Raw genomic sequence first — 24,225 nt, 5'->3', positions numbered from 1 at the left:
ATCAAAGGTATTAAATGGACTCTAGCCTTCCCTCTGTTCACAGTCTCAATAACAGGATCCTGCATAAGTCTGCTACCCTTCTTTGGGGACTAGTCTACCAAACTTGGTAAAATCATTTGATGGTTGCTGTCTATTTCATTCTCATTTCAGATTACTTTTACCTGACTTTTTGCCTGCCTGGCTGTCATACTCTTAACTCAAACTCAAGCTTGAGATTAAAATACCATACTACTTCAACATCACCTATCTTTTGTTCCACCAAAACCACCCTCATTCTGAGTCTCTTTATTAACAAAATTTAAGATTTCTTCTCATTTATTGTTGCTTATTCTAACAGTTCCTACTTCAAGCACCTTTTTTCAGTATTCCAGCTTTTCAAATAAACACAGTAGAGGTATCTCTCCTAGGAGATCTTTCACAGAATATATTAAGCAGTGAATGACTTGAAACAAAGATAACAAGCTCTTTTACAGAGAGATATTTTACATAAATAACTTAAGGCTTTTTCTTTTACACCTGTCCAGTAACTAGATATTAAAGTGATGCTAGAAGTATTCTTCGGTTTCTCTCATACTTCTGCCAGAGAATTGCTAATCAGATGTTCCAGTGGACCTTTGCTATGGGATTATTACAAATCTAGCTCACTGATTTGAAACACCAGAAAAGATTAATTCAGAACTCTGAGAATTCAAGTACGTTGTGGCATAGCATTTTCCTTCACTGCCTGTGTGTCAGTTCTCAGTATCGCTGTTACTGGAATAAGTACATTGCGGGGGCGAGGGGAGGAATGAATAAGAAAAATCAGAATCTTGACTTCTCATCTCAAAGAAAACACCCCTTTGTTCATGTTTGCTGAAAAAAAAGTTTTGAAAATAGTTTATTGTTGACTTTCAAGGTCGAATCAGATTAGATTAGCAGTTATGCATGTTAAAACTAGCTATGCACAGTTGAACCTTTGTCCCCTTTGTGCACTTGTGGAATATGTTTCCATACAATGAAAATTATGTTGGAGAACAGCCATTTCACAGAAGACTGTAAGGGCAGCCACATTCCACCATCCTCCCATCTAAACAGCGTATATATTAGCCTCATGTGGTGTAAAAGAATAGAGTCTTATAGTTTTGAAAATTGTTTGACCTTGAAAGGCTTCTCTTTCGTACTTGTCCACAGGAAGATAAAATTACTACATGCTCAGTTTCTGACTTCATTGCCTGTTACTTGGATGAACACTTAAAATGTAAATTAAAGAAGTCAGCTTTTTGAACAGATGCCACCTAAAATCCCCAAAGTATGTAGGGTGTCTGCAGTTAGTATTTGCCTTTTCAGAATGTAAAGGATATGTTTCATAGGAAAATGCTGAAAATCAAAGATTTTAAGCATTATTAACACAGGTTTTAGTAAATGTTTTGACATATTAGAGTTCAACAAATATAGAGCTCCTGAGTACAAGCAACTTAGTCTTTTGTATTTTTTCTGCTATCACTGCTTGGAAAAGTGGAAAAAGATGTTCTACTTTAATCTCCCAGGCAGTATATACATATATTTTTTTTGAGAACTTTGGAATGGGCAGGACTTATGGCGTGTGTGCCTTAAAGATGAATAAGGCATAAATTTCACTTTCTGTCTCTAAGGAGACTTGCCACAGAATGACACTTAGGATCTGAATTACACAGCTGCATAGCCAGAGAAGGCAGTGGAGAGACCAGTTTTCAAAGCAATATTCCAAAAAATAAGCAAGTGTTATTCAATTACATTTGACAATTTCACTGAAATGCTGCTGAACACATATTTTTCTTCTTGGGTTTGTCACATCACTGAGGCATCACCCAGAAAGCAGTGTAGTGAATTTACTTGTGCTGTGAAAGTTCTGAAATCAGCTTGTCAGGCAGATACATTCCTGACCTTTACCATTTTTTCCAGTGATGTTTTTTTTCATGCACCATACTTTAGTAAATAAAAGCTCCACATATTACAAGACAGCTCTTTTTATATACATTCATAACTTGTAAGTTAAAAATATGGAGAAATAAAAAGTATTCCAGCACACCTTTTAGTGTATATATATATATGTTGTGTCTGCCACTAAACACTGAAATGAAATTCTCAGACCACTACTAACAATAACTCCCATATCTTATGTCCTATAAATGCAAGCATTTAATTTACAGCTACTCTTTATACGTAAGTAATTAGAGTATGGAAGGTTTTTTATCTGTTTGGTGCATCACTGTCTTGAATACTGTATTAGTCTCTGCTTAAATTCCTTTAAAAATATTATAGAATGGGGAATGTAAAGAGAAAGAAACAGGAAAACCCTGAGGTACAGACTGGTCACTGTTTGAAGAGAGAGTAAACGAAGTAAATTAAATAAACTCATCCGACTTCCAAACATGGTTATATGAATATAAAGAAGCAATGCTTTTCACATCCACATAATATGATGGAAATTAAAATATACATGAATTTAAAAAGAAAGTAAACAAACTTAAGGAGCTAAAGCCCATCAGTGGGTATTAGACATAATAGTTAATTGCAGTTTCTAGGTCTGGCAGTAAATGGACTTGGGAGAATATGCTTATTTGTCCATTCTCTCCCTGTCTCTTTACTTGTCCTTCAAGCTTCTACCATTGGCCACCAATTTAATAACAAGTAAGTATTAAACAGTATTAGCCTTTCTTTACGGTATCACACCAGTGTTTACTGCAAATAAAGAACCAGAGCAAGGTTTTTTTGAAGATACAATTCGATTAATAGCTATTTAATGACAGCCTCTGGAGAAGTAGCTGAAAAGTGAAATAAAGAAACAGAAAAAAGATCTTTTAAACATTAGAGCGGTGAAGATATGGGGTGGAACTAGATATTTCTGCAAGGCCTTGGAAATAACTTAAATAATTTCAGAAGACCAGAAGATGCCAGGTGTTACTCAATCAAGATTGGTAGAAAATGGCAGACTATTCATAATGATATCCTATGAAATCTTTACAGCATTCATGAATCTGATGCATACTGCAGTTTTCTCACTATTGAATTCTCTCCATTTCAGTCGCTTCTGAAATTTTTTTATTAATTACTATCCATAAGAGGATTCTTTTACTCTGGGACAAGTTTCTTCCTTAAAACTCTTGGGTGAGGAACACCGCTGGGAGAGCTGTACCTTTGAACCTGACAGACATAATACCTTAGAGCATCTAACTTGTCTCATTTAGGTAAGGTAATTGAGACTAATGTCCTGCAAGTAATCTGTTTTGCCCCATATAATTTGTAGCTTGTGTTACTGGTCTATCATCTTCTTTTCATAAAATTTCCAAAATCATTATATTGAAAACCTCTTAATAACAATATTTACTCATGTATTCAGTTTGCAGCAATTCATACAGAAACATGATTTGGTTATGATTTAGTTGTCTTATGAGGTTATATATATTCTTCAAGCTGACCCTTTCTACTGAGATGGGGGAAAAATACTTTGTTCAAACCATAATTGCAAAGAAGAAAGATTTAATCACAGTTTTCTACCAGAACGTATGAAGCACAAGTATAAGATATTTTATTTCATTAAAGAAAATTCTGCTTGGTAAAATTCTGCTTAGTATATACTCTTGATTTAAAATGTAGTTATTGAATAAATTTGGTAGAATGCAATCAAACAATTTAGTCTGCTCAACAGAACAACTGGAGCTAATCTAGCCTTGAAAGTTTTGGACTGTCTGAGAAGTGGTTTATGCTGCAAGATGCTCAGTTATAGTTAAATCACTAATTTACTTATTAATAAAAAGGACAAAATTCCATAAAATTATATATTGCATCTTTATTTAAGCTACTGATGTTACAGCATTAAACTCTTTGTGTTTACACATCTGTTGGTTGATGCTCAATAATCTCCAAAATTTCTATTGCACTCAAACACTCAAATATTATTAACAGCAGAGATGGGATTCAAACACACATCCAAACTCTGAGGCAGACAATCTTACATAAACTGAACATGCAACTTCTTTGAATTTTAGCTATCACTAGTAAATTCAATCTACATTCTTCTGTAAGCAAAGGTATGTTAGACTGACACATATCAGGAATTGTATTTATACTTCAATATGCATAAACACAAATTACAAATATTTCTGGTATATCTGTGTGATACATATTGCCTGCTTTATCTTGAAACTAATGAAAAAAATGCATTCAGTTAAAAAGGAATAATTGCTTTGAAAATAATTGGTTCATTTATTCAGCTCCTAAGCTGCATCTAGAACAAGTTTTGATGATGAAGGAAAATATTGGCTATCAATTTTTATTTCCACTAAAGGATGTGTAAAAAATTTTACCAATTAAAATATTTTTCAGGGTTGGTTCCCCCCCCCCCCCAAATAAAACTAGACAAAAAGTTCACAGAATTGCTAGTTATCTCTGTGGATGAGCTAATCACCCCGAGTTAGAGACAATTTCTTCCAATCCTTGAGAAAATGCAATGCAAACCTCTATCTCCTTTTTTGCTCCTGCTAATGCTTTTCACACCCTTGCAAGTTCAATATTTTGTGGAAAACAAACTAAAACCCAGTTCTGACACCTTCCTTATAAGTATCTAATCATGATTAATATATTCTACAATACCATGGTGAGTGCTTCCTCTCAAAGTTTATTATGCTTTCTAAATTGGGTTAGCAGTTCATTAGTAATGCAAATTTTGTTCTCCTCCTCACTCTTCCTTTGGAATTGTTGGACTAGGAGAAATGTTGCTATTATGAGAGTTATATATACGTGTTACTAAGCACTATTTTACCTCTCCCCATGCTACATTCTTCACAGAGAAGACTGAAAAAATATCATATTATACACAGCCAATTCCAGATGTGATAATATATAGATACATAATTAATGAAAGCTAGCTTAGCCAGAGTTTATATGAGGAGTGAAAATTTAAACCTAAATATGAGAATGCCCTATTTTAAACTGTATTTGCATTTAAAAATAAGAAATTTTCCATTTTCAAATAAATTTTTTCCAAAATTCCTCACCTCTTATGCCCTTGTTTAGTGTTATTAAATGGTGACTAGCCATGATATCTGGCATTGAGAGACATAATCCATTTGAAAATACAAGCAGTCCACACCAATAAACTGATTTAATCAATTTAATGCACCTACAAAGTACAATAAATGAAATCTTATATACTAGTTAGATCACTGTGTTCCTCCTACCTTTAAGAGAGGAGACACATCAGATATTAACCAGAAATTATTTAAAAGGTCATTTGCAAAATATTAGGGAGTAGTACTGTATGCCCTCAGGACATGTCAGTCTTTGTCTTTTACATACAATTAATCTGAAAAAACAAAAATTAATTGTCTGTTTTGTGTGGATCACATAAAAAGCATAAGTTCTGTCTCCATATTCAGTGTCAGTAATAGGTTTATAATACAGCTACAGTAATAAATATAAACCACGCTCCATTGCCTGTGACTTTGAGGACTTCATTGTACATACTGATGGATGCAAATACCTGCCAGGAAAGAATACACTGCTGCCCTTTCCTTAAATGCTTTTATCCACCACTACGGTTTCATGGCAGAAAGGCATTTGCAAATAAGGTATTTTTTGGTGTAAATAGAGATAATTATATTACACAACTTTGAATAAGGAGCAAAAATTTTAGCCAAAAGTATGTTTTCTCCCATTAGTCTACTGTACCACACCCCAGTGCCCCCACATCTTCACATGCAGTCTGAGTCCTCAAAAACCTCAAAACAGATATCTCCAAGCTGGCTGTGTTATCACACCTGAAATGGGGCTCTTACAAGGTAATCACAGTATCAGGTTATGTCTATGAATGCAGCCATACTTCATATCTAGCAAAGTTTGTTAAAATGCTATGCAGAAAGCAGATCACAGTGTCATGACAGCAGCTCTCACCCCTGGGACCTGCTTTCAGCTTTCACACACAGCACACCTCATGCTGTCAACCTCCAGGTCTCCTCCAGAAGCAGCAGCCACAATCTGAATCAGAGATGTTAGGTCACCTTCACTATGTACAGCAAGCTTGGGGCTTGCAACAGCAAAACACAGCACTGCCATGGCAGCCTGCAGCTCATAATCTGTGTACCAATCTGTTCTGTCTCTTAACAGCTACTTTATGCGGCTACAGCCACTGACTACACATGCACATGCTCTTCATTCTTCACCCACTGAAAGAGGCTGGCACAGTCATTTTGGAACAGCCAGCAATGCTGCTGACAGCTCATGGGCTGGAACACACAAGCAGAGAAAAACAGTTTTTTAAACTGACGAAAACCACTCACCATGCCAGATGAATCCAGCCTTCCACTGACTCCTGTCCATCTTTCCCTCTCTCCATTCCTGATTTGAACTGCAAGACTACCAAGCCTCACAAGCAGAAGGTGGAGTACAGATCCTCGTGCTTCTTATCCTGTACTACCACACTTGGTCTTTATGTGGACATTACGCACGTCAAGTGGCTCTCAGATGTATCCCTGAGGACACCTCTATCATGAGCAGCCAGCACAAGGACCAAGCTTTCCGTGCCCTTCAGGTAGCTCTCATGAGCCTGGACACAAGTGGATTAAGTGTACAGGGCAGGGTGGGGGTGTGTGTGTGGCATTTCTGATAGGCCATGACACCTGGAACGTAGATGCAGCAGGGATGCTTATTAGGTGAAATCTTTGCTGGTAACTTCATGCTCTGATTGAATCTTACCATTTTGTTTATTTATTTAAAGGATGACACCAGGTGTCTTACTGTCAGCGACACAGGTTTCAATGAATTGTAATGGAATGAGAAGTGGTAATTTTAATCCTTTCTTATCATGTTCTTCACGTGAACTCACAGCTGCAATCTCAAAACTTCAATCTAACAATTTCTTTAGTATTACAGAAAGCAGAACAAAATGAGGGAACTATATTGCACGTATCTCAGAAGAGCTTCGGGTTTTTTTTAATAGAACTGAGTTGTGTGTGCTGATCCTACTTTCTCCTAATAATTCAGTACCAACCTCAGGATACTGGTGTTTTTACCATCATTAATATATACAAGTTTTAGTTTGTGGAAGTTATACTGTCAGCAAGGCAGTTTCTTTCTTCCCTCATTAAGAAAGCTTGTTACAGCTGGTTCTTCAATATCCTAGAGGATTAATGTTTATCATCATGACAATATCCGAACCCATGGGAATTCAACTCATTTATGTTATTAAATCAGAAATATAAAATCTGCCTTCTTAGAAGCAGGCAAATATTTTGGTACTGATAAAATTTTACAAAATTCTTAAATCAACACCTAACATACCATTATGTAACTGTGTGCTCTGTGCATGTTACAAAAGGTAAATATTTTGCTTTTCAAGTTTTTCGTTTAGTCTTCTTAAATAAAATACTGCAAACACCGATTAAATATAAGAAGAAACAACAGCTGTTGATGCTTCCATAGTAAATCATTAAGTGTATTTTTGAGCAAGTATGTCATCCTAGAGAAGGCAAAATGGCCACTCAAGACAATTCTTTTTTTAGAAAAGGTAAGCTGCTAAATTAAAAAACTAAAATGCCTCCATATTTGCTATGATATGCTAATCCACTGCCCATACGTCTCCCTTTTGTTATTCAAGGAAATTTGAGGGTTTGGTAAAACATTAGTTGCCAATAAAAACATTGAAGCCTTGGTGTTATTGAACTCCTTGAATGAACGCTAAACCATGATAAGCCCACCATTACTCAAACTACCATGATAATTTACAGAATTTCGTTCTATTGAGTAAGTATTCTGGTTAATGTTGTCATTTGGCCCCTTTACATCTATGAAACTTGATCTATTGAGGTGCTGTAGCCAACAGAGATGGGTCCCATCTTTGTTACCCAGTGAAAGGAGTTTTTAAGCTTGTTTAAACCCACTTTAAACAGCTGGTTTAAAGTCAACCCACTGAGAGACTGTGGCTCAAGACCACCGTGAAAATAGCAAAGATTAGAATAGATAGGTTTGGGGGTTTTACCTCTGCTAGGGTTTGAAGTAACAAAAAAATTATAAAGGACCAAAGAAGGAAACCAGGTGCTAAAAAAGCAACATGTATAAAGAAAGGGTAGTTTTGGGGCAGGGGAAGTAGTGTTTCAGCAACCTTCATAGCATGGGAAGATAGCTGGAGAGCATATCAGAAAGAAATGGGATAAAGGAAAGTCTGACATGCAAGGAACCATGAGCTCCCTGCTTCCTTAAACACAGAGGAACACTTAGCAGGACATGGATACACCGTACTGTAATTGAAAGTGTACACAACAGTACAAACACTAAGAGGAAATATCAAATCATCAGACTGCAGAGAACAAAGGTGCGCACAAATTTTGATATCATTGGATCGAACCACAGTTCAATTGGTAAACAAAAGGACTGATGAATGTTGCAGCTATTTAAACAAACAAGGACTTTTTCGTAGCTGAGGGCAGTCTGCCCTTATCAGGATTGAACCACAAATACATTTGCCCTTTGGTGCTCTCCTCCAGTGTCCGCATTAATATAATTAAGTCAACTACAGATGAAATCCTGACCTAATTGATAACATGAAAACAATTCTAAAATCAACATTTAGTATGTTGGTCAAGAATTTTACCTTATTTATAGGACTTAATAACAGTAGAGGTTCACAAGGATGGAAACAAAACTCTAAAATAACTCCATTAGCCAAAGTGAATGAAATCCAAAGTTGCTTGTGAAAGTCTTTTAAAAAAGTCTGTGTCTAATCATACAGATACACAGAAATAATAAAATAGAGGAAAGTGTTCTGTGCTTGAAGAGCAAAAATAGTTAGGTGTTTTCTCTTTTTCAATTTAACTCCTGTGGAATTTTTCACTTCTTTCCTGCTTTGCAGTGACTTGTCTCTCTTTTTTACTGCCACAAAGGTCACCTTTCTTCATGAGCCTAAATCCAGCATAGTCAGAAAGAAATACAGAAAATTGTGCTTGTTCTGTCAGTCATAAAGCTGGCTTGGGTTGCTAGCACCATGTGTTGTCTTCAGTAGCTTTCTTAGATCCATCAATTGGGGAAGTGTCCAAAACCTGTCAACTTAGCTGCAATCTTTAGGAATGCTATGAGAGCAAGTTTGAAGATATGTCTTTGGCCCCGATTTGAATTGAAACTCTGATGTCTGCTAAACTTCCTGCTTCACTTGGACATTAAAGTCCAAGTGAATAAAAGAAGGGTCTTCTTTCCTTATGTAAAATGAAATGAATAGTCCAGCATATGAAGCAAACACATACAGTTCTGAGATTTTATAGAACAAAAACACCCCTGACAAAAACACGTCTGACGGAAAAAAACTTTTTTGACTGTGACAGCTGACTTAGTCTTTTACATGCTACTATTTATAGTAAATTTACTGCATCATTAGAAATCATATTCATTTTTCGTTGAACAACTGCAGCCTTCTTTAAATTTGAACAGATACTTTTAATAAAACAATGCATTTCTTTGATTGTATACTCACAATCCCAATCATTAGGATCAGAAACTTCATTTCCCCCTACGTTTTAACTGCCTTATACTATTTTACAAAGTTTTACTGCTTATGGTTTTATACTGCTCCAATATATTTACTAGACAAAAGCCTTCTGAATGCATACTGGTAAGCTTACAGTAAACCAGAAAACCTACACTGTCCTGATGAGCTTGCAGCTAAAATGGATTGTAAAATAAGATTTTTCTATTATTCATTAGTTAAAAAAAATTGTCACTTCTAAGAATGGAAGGGGGATAATACAAAATAATGTAAGTAGTAGCCAGTATGTGGTGATGAAGTGGTCACTATACAAAAGAAAGGAGTTTTGGACTCTCCTCCACCACCACTGTATAATATATTATAAAAAATTTTTGGTAAACATCTTTGGTTTTATTTATACAATAGAAATACAGGGAAAACATAATGTAAAATTTACTGGAACTAATGTTCTGGCCATCTATGGTGGCAGGAAACACTAAAAAGAGCCTCTTAACAGAAAAAAATTACATTTTGACAGGAAACGAAAAGCTCAGATGGCTTAGGTATGATCGTCACCAGACACTCCATAACACATCTGGTATGAACTGTCTGTACAGGCAAGAGCATCTCATCTCTTTTCTCACATAAAGTTATCATTCTGAAACTACAACCTCCAAAGTAATCACCCCACCTTCCTGAGATGTAAGTTTGTCCTCCATTTTTCATCCCACCCTGACAGTGTTCCTAATTCTGAACCAACCACATAGACAGTGGGATTGTCTAGGACATCTTTATGAAGCACAACACTCTATGACAAGGAGCCAGGATATGTGTCCAAACATCACATTCCTACTGCTCAGCCACAGATGCCGATCAGATAATTGGTGGCAAATGTTCAAGTACTGCAGCTACACACAGGCCCTTTATTGATGAATCAATTATTGTCTGCGTGACTGTATCCTCAGTGCTGACTCAGGTAAGCATCTCTACACAATTAGAATTGAAAGCTCCTCTTGCCTCTGTCTGTATTTTGAAGGTCTGGGAATGCCTACCCTTCAGCAATTTTAAATACCTCTTGTTATCCAGGTGAGATTTTCTGCAAACCCCCAATGGCTAATCAAAACAGAAAAAGAGGGTTTTGAAAGTTATTTTGCAAATTATAAATGCAGAAAAAAGGGTTTTGTCTTGTTCAGCAACATGTAATGCAAACTATTACATTTATAGTCTTGCAGCTCTTATGTGACTACTAAGCAGAGAAAAGAGCATCAATGGAGGCTATTCAGATAAAAGAAAGCCTCTGTTGTTTTCGTAATTAATCATTTTCATATTAATAAGTTTCAAATAATCATTCTAGTATTCTCAGAATCTCTCATTTTGGCCCATGGTGGAAAAGCAGGATTACCATGCCAACTGATAGAGTGAAAAATCCACCTTTCTTTCTCATCTTCAACATCTTAACCATACAATTGCATAAATGTGCAAAACCTGTATGTTAATGAAGAGAGGGAATAACAATTTCTGTCCTTCAGAGCAATACGATGCACAGATTATCACAAATCACACCTGATTACAAACGCAGGTCAAGCCTTCTCTCTTTGCCTTCTCCAAAAATAAGACCTGAGACTGAGTTACTCCTGAAGCAATAGAAAGTTCCAGCAGGGAGGAGAGTGCCAAAGAAGGATAAAGGCATACTAAAGAATCAGGTTCACTGTAGGAGATGAGGGGAAAGGGGATGATGCTAAGGAAGGAGAGGGAATATCACTTGTAGCAGAGTATACTGCTCATATTCCCTAATTTCTTGCTTAATAAAGGATTGCCATCACTCAGTGCTGGCACTGCAGCTGGTGGCCACAATTTCTCAGTGGAATGATTGGAAACAAAACAAAAACAAAGCCATTGCTGCTCTGTCCCAATTGTTGGCTGTTTCAGGCAGCCTCCCACGCTTAAAGACAGGTGCAACTGACAACCCAGTGGTGCTGCTAGGTACAGCATGGCCTGTAATAGTACTACAGCCTCTGAGTTCCCCAGAGTTCTGAGTGCACAATATGATAATACACAATATACATTGGAAAAATGAGAGTAGTGTCATTAAAAGAATCCAAAATCATCGTTATTTCCAAAGTTATTTGAATTCTTTGAACATCACCCACAAAAAATACCTTTTTCCAGGTCATATTTTGCCCCAGTTTTGGCTACTCTAAAAGCCCAAGGGAGGTGCAAATCTAGAAAGGGGATATTTAAAAACTACTCCAGAAGAATCATTTTGTAGAAAGCTAAGCAAGCTTTTCAGCCTTTTTTTTTTTTTTTTTTTAACCATAATATGTCAGATATACGATATAAGATATCAGACACATGCCTGGGAAGATAAATGTAGCTATAAGACTGTTTGGTTTACAGCAATATCCCCCTAGAATAACATTCCCATAAGACTTTCATCACCCACTTGAATTTATACCACAAGGACAAAGTATCCCAGCAGAAGCCTTAACAGAAAAGCTCAAAACTATGCCTTGGGGGGTTAGGGAAGTAGTTACCTGCAGCTCAGTGACTGAAATCATAGGTCTGTGCTACTCTGTTCAACTTTTATCTTGGACAGTTACTGTTAGAGCCTGCTATATGTCCACAGTAACACTCTACTCCAAATCAGTTTTATGTAAGTTTGAATAAGGCTGGCTTGTTCTATGAGAGCTTAAGTTGATCTTAGGCCATGGTATTCCAACTGATAACTAGTTGAGATGGAGGGCAGTGGAGGAAACGGTTAATTTCTGGCCAGAAATACTGGTCAGTATATGGTCAATAGAAGGAAATGAAAGAATGACCAATGGGTATAACAGGATGAGAGGGATAGCAGTGGCCTCAAAACAGATCAACTAATACTCTTCTAAAAACTCACTTCTTGTTTTAGGGTATAGTACTTTCTCTTTGTAAGTTTTATAATCACAGAAAGTTTTTAATTTTTATTTTTATGAAAGCTTTGCTAATATTTTCTAATCTCAATTCCAGTATATGTTGATTGATATTTCTTAGCATTTTAATGCAGCTTTATTTTCATTTTTAGGTTTGGACAAACTGAAGAATGTCTAAACTGGTTTTAAGCAAAACACTTAAGTAATTGTACTATTTGTAGGGTCTGTGCATGACACTTATTTTCTCAAGATCTTTACACAGCACAGGAAAAGCATATTCACTTCAGCAAGACGAAGAATGTTTTTAAATCATTTCACCAATTCCATTTAGTGACTGACTGCAAAATGATGGATTAATATAGTTTAATACTTTTACCTTTTCTTTTTCTGATAGATATCAGAGTCCAGTAAGGACTTATCTAGTTAGCTACAATGTGAAAATACATAGCTTATTCTGTGATTCATGGTTTTACTTCCCCTATAACATCAAAGTAAGGACAATAAACTTTAAATCAGCATACTTAAAATATAACTGAAGTGCTGTTTAAGCAAGCTTAGTACATGTGTGTCTCTTTTATACTGTTGTGACCATAAACTTGCCCCTGAATCCCACAGCAACACAGTAGGCTTTTCTGCTGTTGGAACACTGAATAATCTAGACAGAAGTAATAGATTTTCATGTGCAAAGATAGATGACGTGCAAAGTTTTGTGTTCACTATGTGACATTAACTTTGCTTGATGTTGTATCCATTCTAAAGCAGCATTCTAGGGTTTGGGGATTTGTTGTTTAATTGCATTATATAACAGGGGAAAAAAAAAAGTTAGATTGAAATTGTGGGTCATAACAACCCTTGGTAAGCATCCAGTAATTTAGGAGCCTTCATCAGTAATACAAATTTTTACCATTAATATTCTTCTGTCGTTAGAATTGTCCACTGACTATAATTTCATGATATTTCCTGCAGATGGCCAGAAATAACATGCATGCAAGGACAAAGAGAAGCAAGAAAATTTCAAAACAGTGCCATGATCTTCATTACAGAAGTGTTCTCATAGTAATTAAGTGTGGAGCTGCACATATGGTGTCTCATTTATCCTCATCTTTTCACTGATGCAAACCTGCTATGATAATATTAATGTAAATGTAACCATACGAGTTTTCAGTCAGACTGGGAGCACAGAAAAGTTTGGGGTTTTTTGTGGGTTTTTTTTTTTTCCCCACTAACAGTTGGGAGAAAGAAAAGTAGCCACAATGTCACACGTTTAGCTATTGTGGACTTCCCTTCTTTGTGTCTTTAAAGAAAATAGCTACCTCATTATTTCACTTTCTTTTGGTGAGTCATGAGTAATGTTTTTTCTGGTTTAGGATTATTTCATCAATGTTTTTACTCTTAGCAGATGCTATGATATCCAGCAAACAGGAACAGTTTTTCTAGTAAAATATGTGAAAGGCTTCTGCCCTCTGCCTAAATATTTTACAAAGATTACACAGGAAAACTGAAGTGCATAATTACTGCTGGACATAAATACCAGAAATGGAAGAAAGTTAGTTATGCATTACATCTATCTCACACCAATAATTCTGAAGCAATTATTGGAGGACTGTGACACTAGTCAAAAATAATGAAAACTTCATAGCGATTATTGGCTTACAAAGCTAGTCTATATGCAGAACAAACAGTATGCTGAGAAGCTACTTGTCCCTAAATGTTCACTGACAAGAGTGACAGCAATAAAGGCACCGAACTGGGTCTTACAGGAATATTAATGGATATAAATCAATCTGCCATTGCATCCTTTTCGCAATATCTTATATGTGACGTTGTAACTCTTTTTTGGAAGAGCCCCAATTTAATACTTCAATAAGGCAAATTTCTAGAATTCAGAATTTCTATGTATGCATACAATCTACTGTTCACTTTCTTTATTAGAAAGAACAACAAAGGTACAAGACTCTCTGCTTACATTTTAAGCATTAAGAGCATCATGAACAGATCTTTAAGTTTACTTCCAGCATTTACACATAACTCCAGGAACAAATACCCAGTTTATAAAAAATGCAAGACTAACTCACTGAATTTGGACCTTTTGTCTCTCACAAGGAAAGCAGACAATGGTAAACCCAACGTTATTAGCCATATGACTTCACACAGTTCATGGAGAAGTCAGATGTAGCACAATTTCATAAAAACACTGCCATTATAGTCAGCAAAATATATAACAAACTTTCATTTATATCTCTTTATTAGTATGAAAGCTGGTTTAACTCAGAAATTATGATAACAGTGGGGGCGCTATTTTTTATATTGATTTCTGAGGCTTTGGGAATATAAATCAAATATTCAGTATAGCTTTAATAACTTTTTATGTATGTATCACATATTTCTACAAAGACAAGCATGGAAGCCATTTTTTAAAAGTTTATTTATGCACAGAAGAAATTACTGAGAACCTAAAGCACTAGATGAATGTGACTATCATTCTGAAAAGATATAAAGGACATGAAATATATTAAAATATTAGATTTTTGGTCTATAGGGGACACAAATTTTAGTATCTGATGACTGAAGCACTCTACTAATGCTTCAAATGAAACCCCCAAGGTACAGCTAACTTCCCTCCACCCCAGTTACTGCAACAAGAACGTACAAATGTACACAGTTCAAATATTTTTGTGACAATAATTCTTTAAGCATAAAAGAAGGGAATCAGCCTATTATTAGACAGTAGGCTAAAATGTAATTATAGCTAAGCAACACAGTTTAAATTCACTTGAAAAACTGTTTCCAGTTCAAGGAATAATTAGCATAATACAAAAGTTAAATCTCAGGAGTGATGTTAATTATGTTTTTCTTTCAGTGTCCCAAGGAAAGAACTAAATCAGCACATGCATCAATGTGTAGAACATTTTTTACAGACTATTACTGTTTATTAAAAACAGCCTGGGGCAAGAATCATAAAATCTAAAATAGAAATATAATATTCATGTGGAAATACTACCACTACTAATTATTGCTGGGTTTCTGAATTACATAAGAATATAAAAGTAGTATAATGGAAGACAGAAGCATAACATGTATGTTAGAGGACCAACAAATTTAAAATCACTACTTTAACTTTGTATTACACTAGCTGAGATTCATTCACCTTAAAAGGCATAGGAAATAAATGCAAAATATGATCAGTCTTCAAACTATCATAACCTGGTGCTGTGTGTCTTGTGGTTCATTTTAAATTAGAATTATGTCTGTCAGAGGACTTGATAATATGGAAGAACAGCAATGTGATGAACTGTATTTCAATTTGAAAATGAGCACTCAAGATTAAAAACATCGATTTCTCACTGAGGATGAGGTTATGGCTAACCTTGGCTGCTGTAAGGAGAGGGAGGGCCCATGTGGCTTAATTCCATTTTACAAGGACAAGCCAAAAATACTGTCAGGAAGAGCCTCTCTTCCTTCTCTGTGGCCTTTCCACTGCTAAAACAGATGATGAGCTGAACTCGTTTCTATCTTTAAGCAAAGTGAAAAAGAAAGACTCAGTGTTAAAATGTTACATTTTAATAACAGGTTTTGCACTCCTGTGAATACTGTAGGGCTAACTGAGCATACATTTGGAAATGGCACTGTTTTTCTGACCATCTTGTGAGCAGTCACCTCTCAGACTTGAAAAATACCTGGACAACACCGAGGAAATCTGCCTTTACTGAAGGTACTTGGTCTTAGTTTTCATTCTACAGATTTAACAACCAAATCACAGAATGGTTGAGGTTGCAAGGGACCACTGGGGGTCATCTAGATCAACCTCCCTGTGGGACCATCCCTCATCTACCCAGGCAGTATCCCATTGTAGAAGACAATCAGGTTGGTTAAGCCTGATTTCAAATTCTTGAATCCATGCTGACTACACCTGATCACATTCTGGCCTTCCCCATGCTTAGAGATAGCCTTCAGGAAGAGCCATTCTATCACCTTTCTAGGGATTGAGGTGAGGCTGACTGGCCTTGTAGTTCTCAAGGTCCTCCTTCTTGCCATTTTTGAAGCCTGCGATGACATTTGTTTTCTTCTAGTCCTCAGGCACCTGTCCTGATTGCCATCACCTTTCAAAGATGATCAAGAGTGGCCTAGCAACGATGTCTGCCAGCTCGCTCAGCACTTGTGGGTGCATCAGGGCCATGTATCTGGATGTCAAGTTTGCCTAAATTATCTCATTTTCTCACGATTTCTAAATTGTCTCATGACCTAATCCTCCTCAACAAAGGGAAAGACTTCCTTTCTCCAGACCTTCTCCCTGGTCTCTTAGGTGAGGCATTCCTGAGTGCTGGCCTTGGCATTGAAGACTGAAGTGAAGAAGATATTTAGTATCTCTGCCTTCTCTGTGTCCTCTGTCACCAGGGTCCCTACATTCAGGCTTACATTTTCCCTAGTTTTCCTTTTACCTTTCATAAAAAGTGAATAGTCACCAAGGTATTGTACAAACTTTATGTCTTACAAAGCCTTCTGCTTTTTGTTGAATTAAGACTCAAACCAGACTCTTAGAAGGTAAAAAGGAGACACTGTTAGAAATGGTGATGTGCCAAAATAATTCTCCTTCTCATGAGAGCAAAACGCCAATGTAGAAAGCATCTTTAAATTAACATGGCACATCTTTTTTTTACTTCAGTACAATAGCTTATTTTCTGCTGTATTAATAGAAAGTTGGGCTGCTGCAAATCTAAAAGATGGTTATTTGTAAGCTGGTGATTCACTTGTGCATTTAGCTTTCCTTTACACTAGAGTGTTCTTAGAAAGCAAGTACTAGTCTTTTCTGTTTATATACAAAATATGTTTGAATCTTGCATTAAAAAAATGAATCTTATGGTGCCAAGGATAGTTTCTTAAAAGAAAACTTAGATTTTATAACTTTTCCATGTAGAGAAACCAATCTTTAAAATTATATATAGTTGTATTTGGTGCATTCTCATCTAGAGTTCATACAGGGAACAAATATGTCCTAGGAATGATAGCCAACATAGGCATTTTTATGCTGGTCTTGACTAGAGGCTATATTGCTATGCTTTCCTGGAAAAAAAGAAATCCTTTTGAGGTAACTTATGGAGAAGATTTTTCCTAATCTAATTTACTTCTCTTCTTCAATTATGTATAAGTATTTTGTTTCTATATGTAGATACATATTGCAACTTTTTTTTGAATGCTGGTCATCAACATCTTGAGTCAGACCACACCTAGAGTGCTGTGTCTTGTTTTGAGCCCCCTAGTGCAAGAAAACTACTGATAAACTAAAGCAAGTTCAGCAAAAAGACAATGGGTATGTCTGAAATGGGGAGGTTCAGACTGGATAATGAATAACTTTCATAGTTATTTTGCCCACTTTCCTGCAGTTTATTTAACTTTTTTCCTAAAGAAATTTTCTTGGATATCATGGCATTTTCATGTATCCAATACTTTTGTTGCTCCTGTTTCTTGTTTTCACTAACAGGTCATTAACTGTCACCAAATACAGCCTTCATGCAAAAGGATTATGTATATAATCATTACATTGGTAGTAATGTATTCAGTTCCTACACAAACAAAAGACAGGGTTTTTTCTGACTGCTCTTCCATATGAATTAAGATTTCCATTGATCTGCCACAGTGCTGTGAAAGTGCTTTTTTTCTTTCTTTCATAGTAATTATGGTTGATGAAGTTTAACAAAACCCATATGTAATATACATTATTATAGTGCTGTTTTAAATAAAGTTTATGAAAGAAAATATAAAAAAAATACACAACTTGAAATGTTCAACTTCAAAGCATCTCATAATCTGCAAGCTATTTGAAAAAGAAGTTTATTTCCAGTGCCTGTCATGAAAGAATAAAATTTTCTACCTGTTTTTGTTTCATTACTCACTATTTTCTTGAAAAGTGATTTAAAGTATAATGATTTACATATTATTTAGGATGACAGTTCTCTTATAATAATGAAAATACATACAGTTCAGAGCTGCAATGCAGAAAACATCTAAAATATTTGGGTTTTTATGGAAGCAAAAGTATGAAAAGTAATAATCTAGAAGTTCCTATCATTTAACAAAAGAGCATTTTTAGTAAGGAATAACATTTTATCTGATTAATGCTATGAGCTGTTTTAAGATTATTTTATTCCTTTTTGTAGGTATTAAGAACTTCTTTATGAAGAAACCAAAAATGATTTCAGAAAGTTTTTAATATGCTGATTTAAAAATTATAGTGGCTTTTAACACAAGAACACCCATTCAGTGATAAAAATATTTCAGAATTACAATAAGCATTACTTAGGAAAATGAGAAAAAAGCTCACTCTGTCAGGAAAAGAAAGAAGTATTTTAAATATCATTCATCTTCCAACTAACATTTTCAAGTACTTTATCATACAAAAAAGTCTTTCTGAAGCCTGTGCTGAAAAGCACTGCTGGACACCAATCTCAATTAATTCAAATGCAAATAAACCGTGAACTTCAACCTTCTTCAAGCAATCAGTGCCAACTCTCCCCTCATTTAACTCTTTAGAAGTTCCAATTTTCTTAAGATTTGCACAACTCAGCAATGCAGGCAAATAATTTGCCACTAAGTTCACTTAGTGTATGGAAAAAGAGTGATTAATTGAATAGACTTACTATGATCATTTCTAGGGTAGTAAGGGTAAATACCTGCATAAACATTGTTATCAAACAAATAACAAATACGTATTTTCAAGTCATTGCCATATCCATTTCGTAAGAAATCATGCCTGGCTAGACCACAACAGTCTGGCTCATTTAAACTTATTACATTACACCTCTTGGCCAATACACTCAGCCCATGCCACCAGAGGTATCAATGACTAAGAGGAAATGAAAATTGGAAGAACTTTTGCAGTTCTTCTGCCATGCTAACTGTGCAAAAATTTCTTTATCTGCACTGGTCCATCGAATGAAGACGCATCTGTTCATAAATGTAAGTACTGGAAAGGAACACAACCTGCCTACTAGGAGACAAGACTTTGTAACTGTAGGTTGCTCAATTAACCAAAAAAAAAATAATTGTAAAATAGCAGAAAAGAGAGTTAGCCTCTGGGTTTGATTGTTCTTGATTACAGTCCCTGGGCACTAGTAATCTTTAATATTGGTATTAGAGGGAGTTTCATATAGCACTGTTTTCAAAGGTGCTGGTCAACCACAACTCTTATTCAACCCACAGCTTTCTCAATATCTCTTTACTACAAAGTTTTAACTTATTGTTCTTCTAATAATATAAAAGAGTGTTCTTTGTCTTTTCTGTCTACCAAGAGGCATGGAAAAGCATGCTGTATTAAATATGGATAATATCTTATGCAAAAAACTTTTCAGCCTTTTCGTTTGTTGACAGCTATTCCTTAAGACTAAAAAAAAAAAAAAAAAAAAAAAAGAAGAAAAGAGAAAAGAAAAAAGCTTGAACTATAAAGCAGGATTAAAGAGATTTGCAAATAAACTTGCTAATCTATTTACTTTGCTTTAAAATTAAGTAGAACAATAGGCCAAGCTACACTGAATAATTAACTATTTCCCTGCTTTTGCTTAGAAAAACCAAAGATCAAAGTTGAAGGTGGCATTTGTTTCATTATTCCCCCTTGAGTCCATGATTCACTCCTGTGATATTTAATGTCCTGAATTATCTCATAATATTTGCCAGTCTGGAGAAAAATATTCAGAATTGGCTATCTAAGTTTCGTTTTACCTCTTCCCTTTAAAATTTCTAAGCCAAGTTCAGAATTGTTAAAAAGCAGAACTATTGGCATTGGACCTCCACCTTTTTATTTAGGATTGAAACTAACAAAACCAAGCAGAGGCTTGCTTTCATTATTATTTTATCGTCTCTTAAGAGTATGAGAAGGGTGACATAAAATTTACATTCATTTTCTAAAATGTTATATAAAAAAACCTGTTTAGAACTGTGTGCAGCTATCCCAAGGGGATGGACGGACAGGGGGAGGGGGTGTGGAAGTTTGCTATTTACTAGAGACTTCATTATGTGATTGTAAAAGTTCTTTTTTCTAAGGTTTAATATCTGTGGATTTTAAAACAAATACTGAGGATCATTGGATAAATTCACACACAAAAATAACAGCGTGACAAACCAGCATGATTAGATAGATCTAGAACACACCTAGATCTGAGCAACCATAGCATTTGAATTTTATTGAGTCCTATATACTGTCAAAGATAGCTCAATAAATAGCCAAGTGATGCACTATCAAATGTAAGCTTAGGATGTTTGACAGGTTGTATGTATGTTGATGTCTTCAATAATTGTAAATGTATGCCCTCACATGCATGTCTTTGTGTGTTGGTCAGTGTAAGCAGGGTCTATAAAGCAGCACTTTAAATAGGGGGTTTCCCTGAATACCCTTTTTATGGAAAGACTCCTCCCCAAGTTTGCATTAGTTCTGCAGTCAGCTGTTAGGTCAAGTCATTAACATTCAGTTTTCTTCAACTTTTGAATGGTGGTGTTAAAGGTCTTGGAATTGTGCACTATAAAAAAATCACATCCCTAGAAGTATACAAATATGCTTGAAAGATTACTACTGAAAGAAAAAAAAAAAAAAGATTATTTCTAATTACAACAAATGACCAAAATGACTATGAATCACACTCAATGTGTGTGTGTATATATATACACACACATATATATGTATATATATATTTAGAACATCATTTTATTGAAAAATAGCAGTGCCATTTTGCTTCCTTGAGAGTCTATATATCATTTCAAATCTCCATTTTTTAAATGTGATTCAAATAAAGCAGCCCAATACGAATGAAGGCAAAACATTGCATAGAAAATACAATCAGATATAAGACATAAATTTAAAAGTGAAGAATTAATGTCTTGGTATCAAAGTTTATCATCTGACTGATGCTGGTAAAATGACTGATCTCAGCAAGATCAATGACTTTTACTCATATAATGATGGATATAGTCCCTTTGCAGTTAACAGGACTCTGTGTATGAATAAAGACTACTCAAGTGAACAAGGAGTTGCAAATCAGGCCCTGTACGTTTACACTTAAACACCAAAAGTTTGGCCATATAATTAATGTGTTGGGGTTGTTTGGGGTTTTTTTTCGGTTTGGGGTTTGATTTGGATTTTTTTCTGTTTGCACCACATGCTTCAAAATGAACTTTTCCCAAATATTTTTGTAATGTCAACTTTAGAAAGCAAGCATCCAGAACCTTCATACTTTAAAAAGTATAATTATTTAAAATTATATCAAAACACTTCAAAGCAAATTAATATTCATGTCGAAGACAGCTGATAAGAGCTGTCATAGCTGATGGCTAGACTATTAATGAAGGTTTGCACCCAGTGCAAGTGCTGGGTAATAAACTTTCTTTCTCTACCATTTGAGAAAGGAAGGCAACAGCTGCTTTACAGCAACGGCTGTAACGGGGTGGGGGTGGAGGGCACAGAGAGAGGAGGGAACAGTAAAAGATGTGTATTTCCTAATTCCACCTAAACTTAATGAAAGCCTTGGCAATTTAAACTACTTTCTCCTCAACTTAAGAACTACTCCTCCATAGTTCTGTGCTGCTGCCAATAGTTACTTTTATATTCTAACTGATAAAAATATTCAGCACAAACAACCCACCTTAACATTAAATAAGTGATGCAGGAGTAAAAAATAATACCATATAATATGAAGCAAGCCTCATTTCACCAGCGTCATCTCATCAGCAAGGTACCTCACACTCACAGTTTAGACATGCTAGCACCTGTGCAGGACAACTCTATAAGGAAACAATTTTGGTTTAGATCTCAGTTCCAAAGAAAATTCATCACAGCCACAAGAGGATGAAGTGATACATAATGCTAAAAAATACAGGGTGGGGACTTCATTCACCTGTCTGTTGTGTTCAGCCATCTCAGTAGCATGGGCTACAAGCAGCAGCAGACCATTCCTTCGGGAATCAGACTTAATCTCCATGCGGTGAAAATCCCTGTGTGGTGCTCTGTGTGTGCAGAAATCCCTGCATGGTGCTCTGCCCTGTGTGTGTAGAAATCCTTGTGTGGCACTCGGCTCTGCGTGTGCAGAAATCCCTGCGTAGCACTCAGCTCTGCGTGTGCAGAACTCTTAACTCACAGGAGCAGTAGAAAACACCTCTGTGAAGCAGACCGCCCTACCAAGCTTGCGAAAGGTTAAACACCGCTGAAATAGCAAGACATTTTATCTGCCCACACTTCCCAGTTTCATTCAATTACCTACAACAGCAGTCCTGTAACGCAACATAATGTGGTACTATTAAACCAGGGATTCACAGTTACACCTAGCTGTAGCCTGGAGGAAGGCCTGACATTTAGCAGTCAATATCAAAGGAAACAATCCTCAACTTTCACGGGCACATGGACACCACATTGACCTTGGAGGTAGAAGTGGCGATGATCCCTTTCACAAAGGTGTTGTTTCACAAGTTCACAGTGTTACAGCATTAAATTGTTCATCGAGTAACAAGGTATCACTGTCCTTCTGTCACACATGCATATGTGCACGCACAAGAACACAGAGCAACATGAGGCTGTTTTTAAATCCCCCTTAATTCCTACTTTGCTGTCTACTTCCCAGAATGACCTTACATATCCCTCCTTCCCCCAGACAGAATCGGCTAGAGCTTTTCGTGTCCCCCAAAGCCGGTGTTTATGCAAAGCAGCTTCTACAATGTCCTTTGATATCTTTTTATAATACACAATATTTCTGAAATAAAATATTTTCAAACATCTAAACATCATCCCGACAGCAAGTTTTGAAGAAAAACAAGCCTCTAACCTCTCATTCGTGATTCGTCTTTTGTTTACAGAGCCCTTTTCGCCGAAAACTGCACACCTCCTTTCCAAGCATCGCCCCTCCGCTGACCTAAAGGCTAACTAGCTCCCAACTTTGCACTGCCTTTAATTACCAGCTCCTCCATCCGTTCGCCACCCCACCACCACTTATATGAAGATATCAGATTAAAAAAAAAAAAAAAAAAAGGAAAAAAAGAAAAAAAATATATATTCCCGCTTACCTTACCCAAGAGTCACTAAAGTCCGCAAGGAAGAAATACAAACCCCGCCGGCTCCCCGTGGAAGGATCGTGGAATGAGCTACGCTTCTCCGTTTCACAAACCCAAGAGCGGAGCCGGAGGGGGCGCAGCCAGTCCGAAGAAAACTCGAAGCAGCAGTTCCCGGCGCCGCTGCCCGCCGAGACCGGTCGCGGTGGGAACCCCCTGGCCCCGGGGCGCCGCGGGGAGGCGGCGCGGGGCGCCCGCCCTTCAGCACCCGCAGCGCCGCGGACAGCACCGTCCCCGCTCACCGCCGCTCACCGCCGAGCCCGAATGCCGCCTCCGCCGCCCGCGCCGCCGCACGGCTCGGCTCCGCTCGGCCCGGCTCGGGCTGCCCCGCCTCCGGCCCGCCTCCGGCCCGCCCCCGGCCCGCCCCGCTCCCCCACAGCTGCCGGCGTCGCCCGCGGTGTGCCAAAACTTGCCTTCAACTCCTCCCCAACCCCTTCTTCAAAGTCATTAGTATCTCATCTCTTTTAATGGGGCGGTGGAAACCAACACCTCGTACTTCACCCTCCCCCCTCTCACCGGAGGGCTGTTGACCTAGCGGAGTTCAGCGTTTCCCCGCTTCAGACCCTCCTTGTTGGGGACATCGCCCCGGTTCCCTGCCCCCCGGCTGCCTCTACGTCGCCTGGTCAACACAAAACCCGGAGTGCTCGGGGAACATCGCAGTGTCGGCGGGAAGAGCGGCAACTGCTGTGAAAGAGCGAGTAGTTCCCAAGCGGAGCGCAAACGGTTGGTGTGGTTCCATGGTTAACGCAGGGTGGATGTTATGCAATA

General features: G+C 36.9%; 1 protein-coding gene across 5 annotated transcripts in view; it reads right to left on the bottom strand.

Annotated features, from left to right (window-relative positions):
- FSTL5 (follistatin like 5) overlaps positions 1-23,776 on the bottom strand; it is a 293,863-nt gene extending 270,087 nt beyond the window's left edge. For 2 of the 5 annotated variants that reach the window (XM_030492605.1, XM_030492607.1), the window contains exon 1: positions 23,413-23,776. The gene's annotated coding sequence lies outside the window, so the exon portion shown is untranslated. The remainder of the gene's footprint in view (positions 1-23,412) is intronic. The other 3 variants (XM_030492606.1, XM_030492608.1, XM_030492609.1) reach the window with 2 other exon arrangements.
- Between the last annotated feature and the right edge of the window lie 449 nt (positions 23,777-24,225).

This window comes from Strigops habroptila, chromosome 7, assembly GCF_004027225.2.
Source record: "Strigops habroptila isolate Jane chromosome 7, bStrHab1.2.pri, whole genome shotgun sequence".
In the NCBI taxonomy this organism is placed as follows: Eukaryota; Metazoa; Chordata; class Aves; order Psittaciformes; family Psittacidae; genus Strigops; species Strigops habroptila.
Note: the sequence above shows the minus strand (reverse complement) of the source record. Positions and strands in the feature narration are given on the sequence as shown.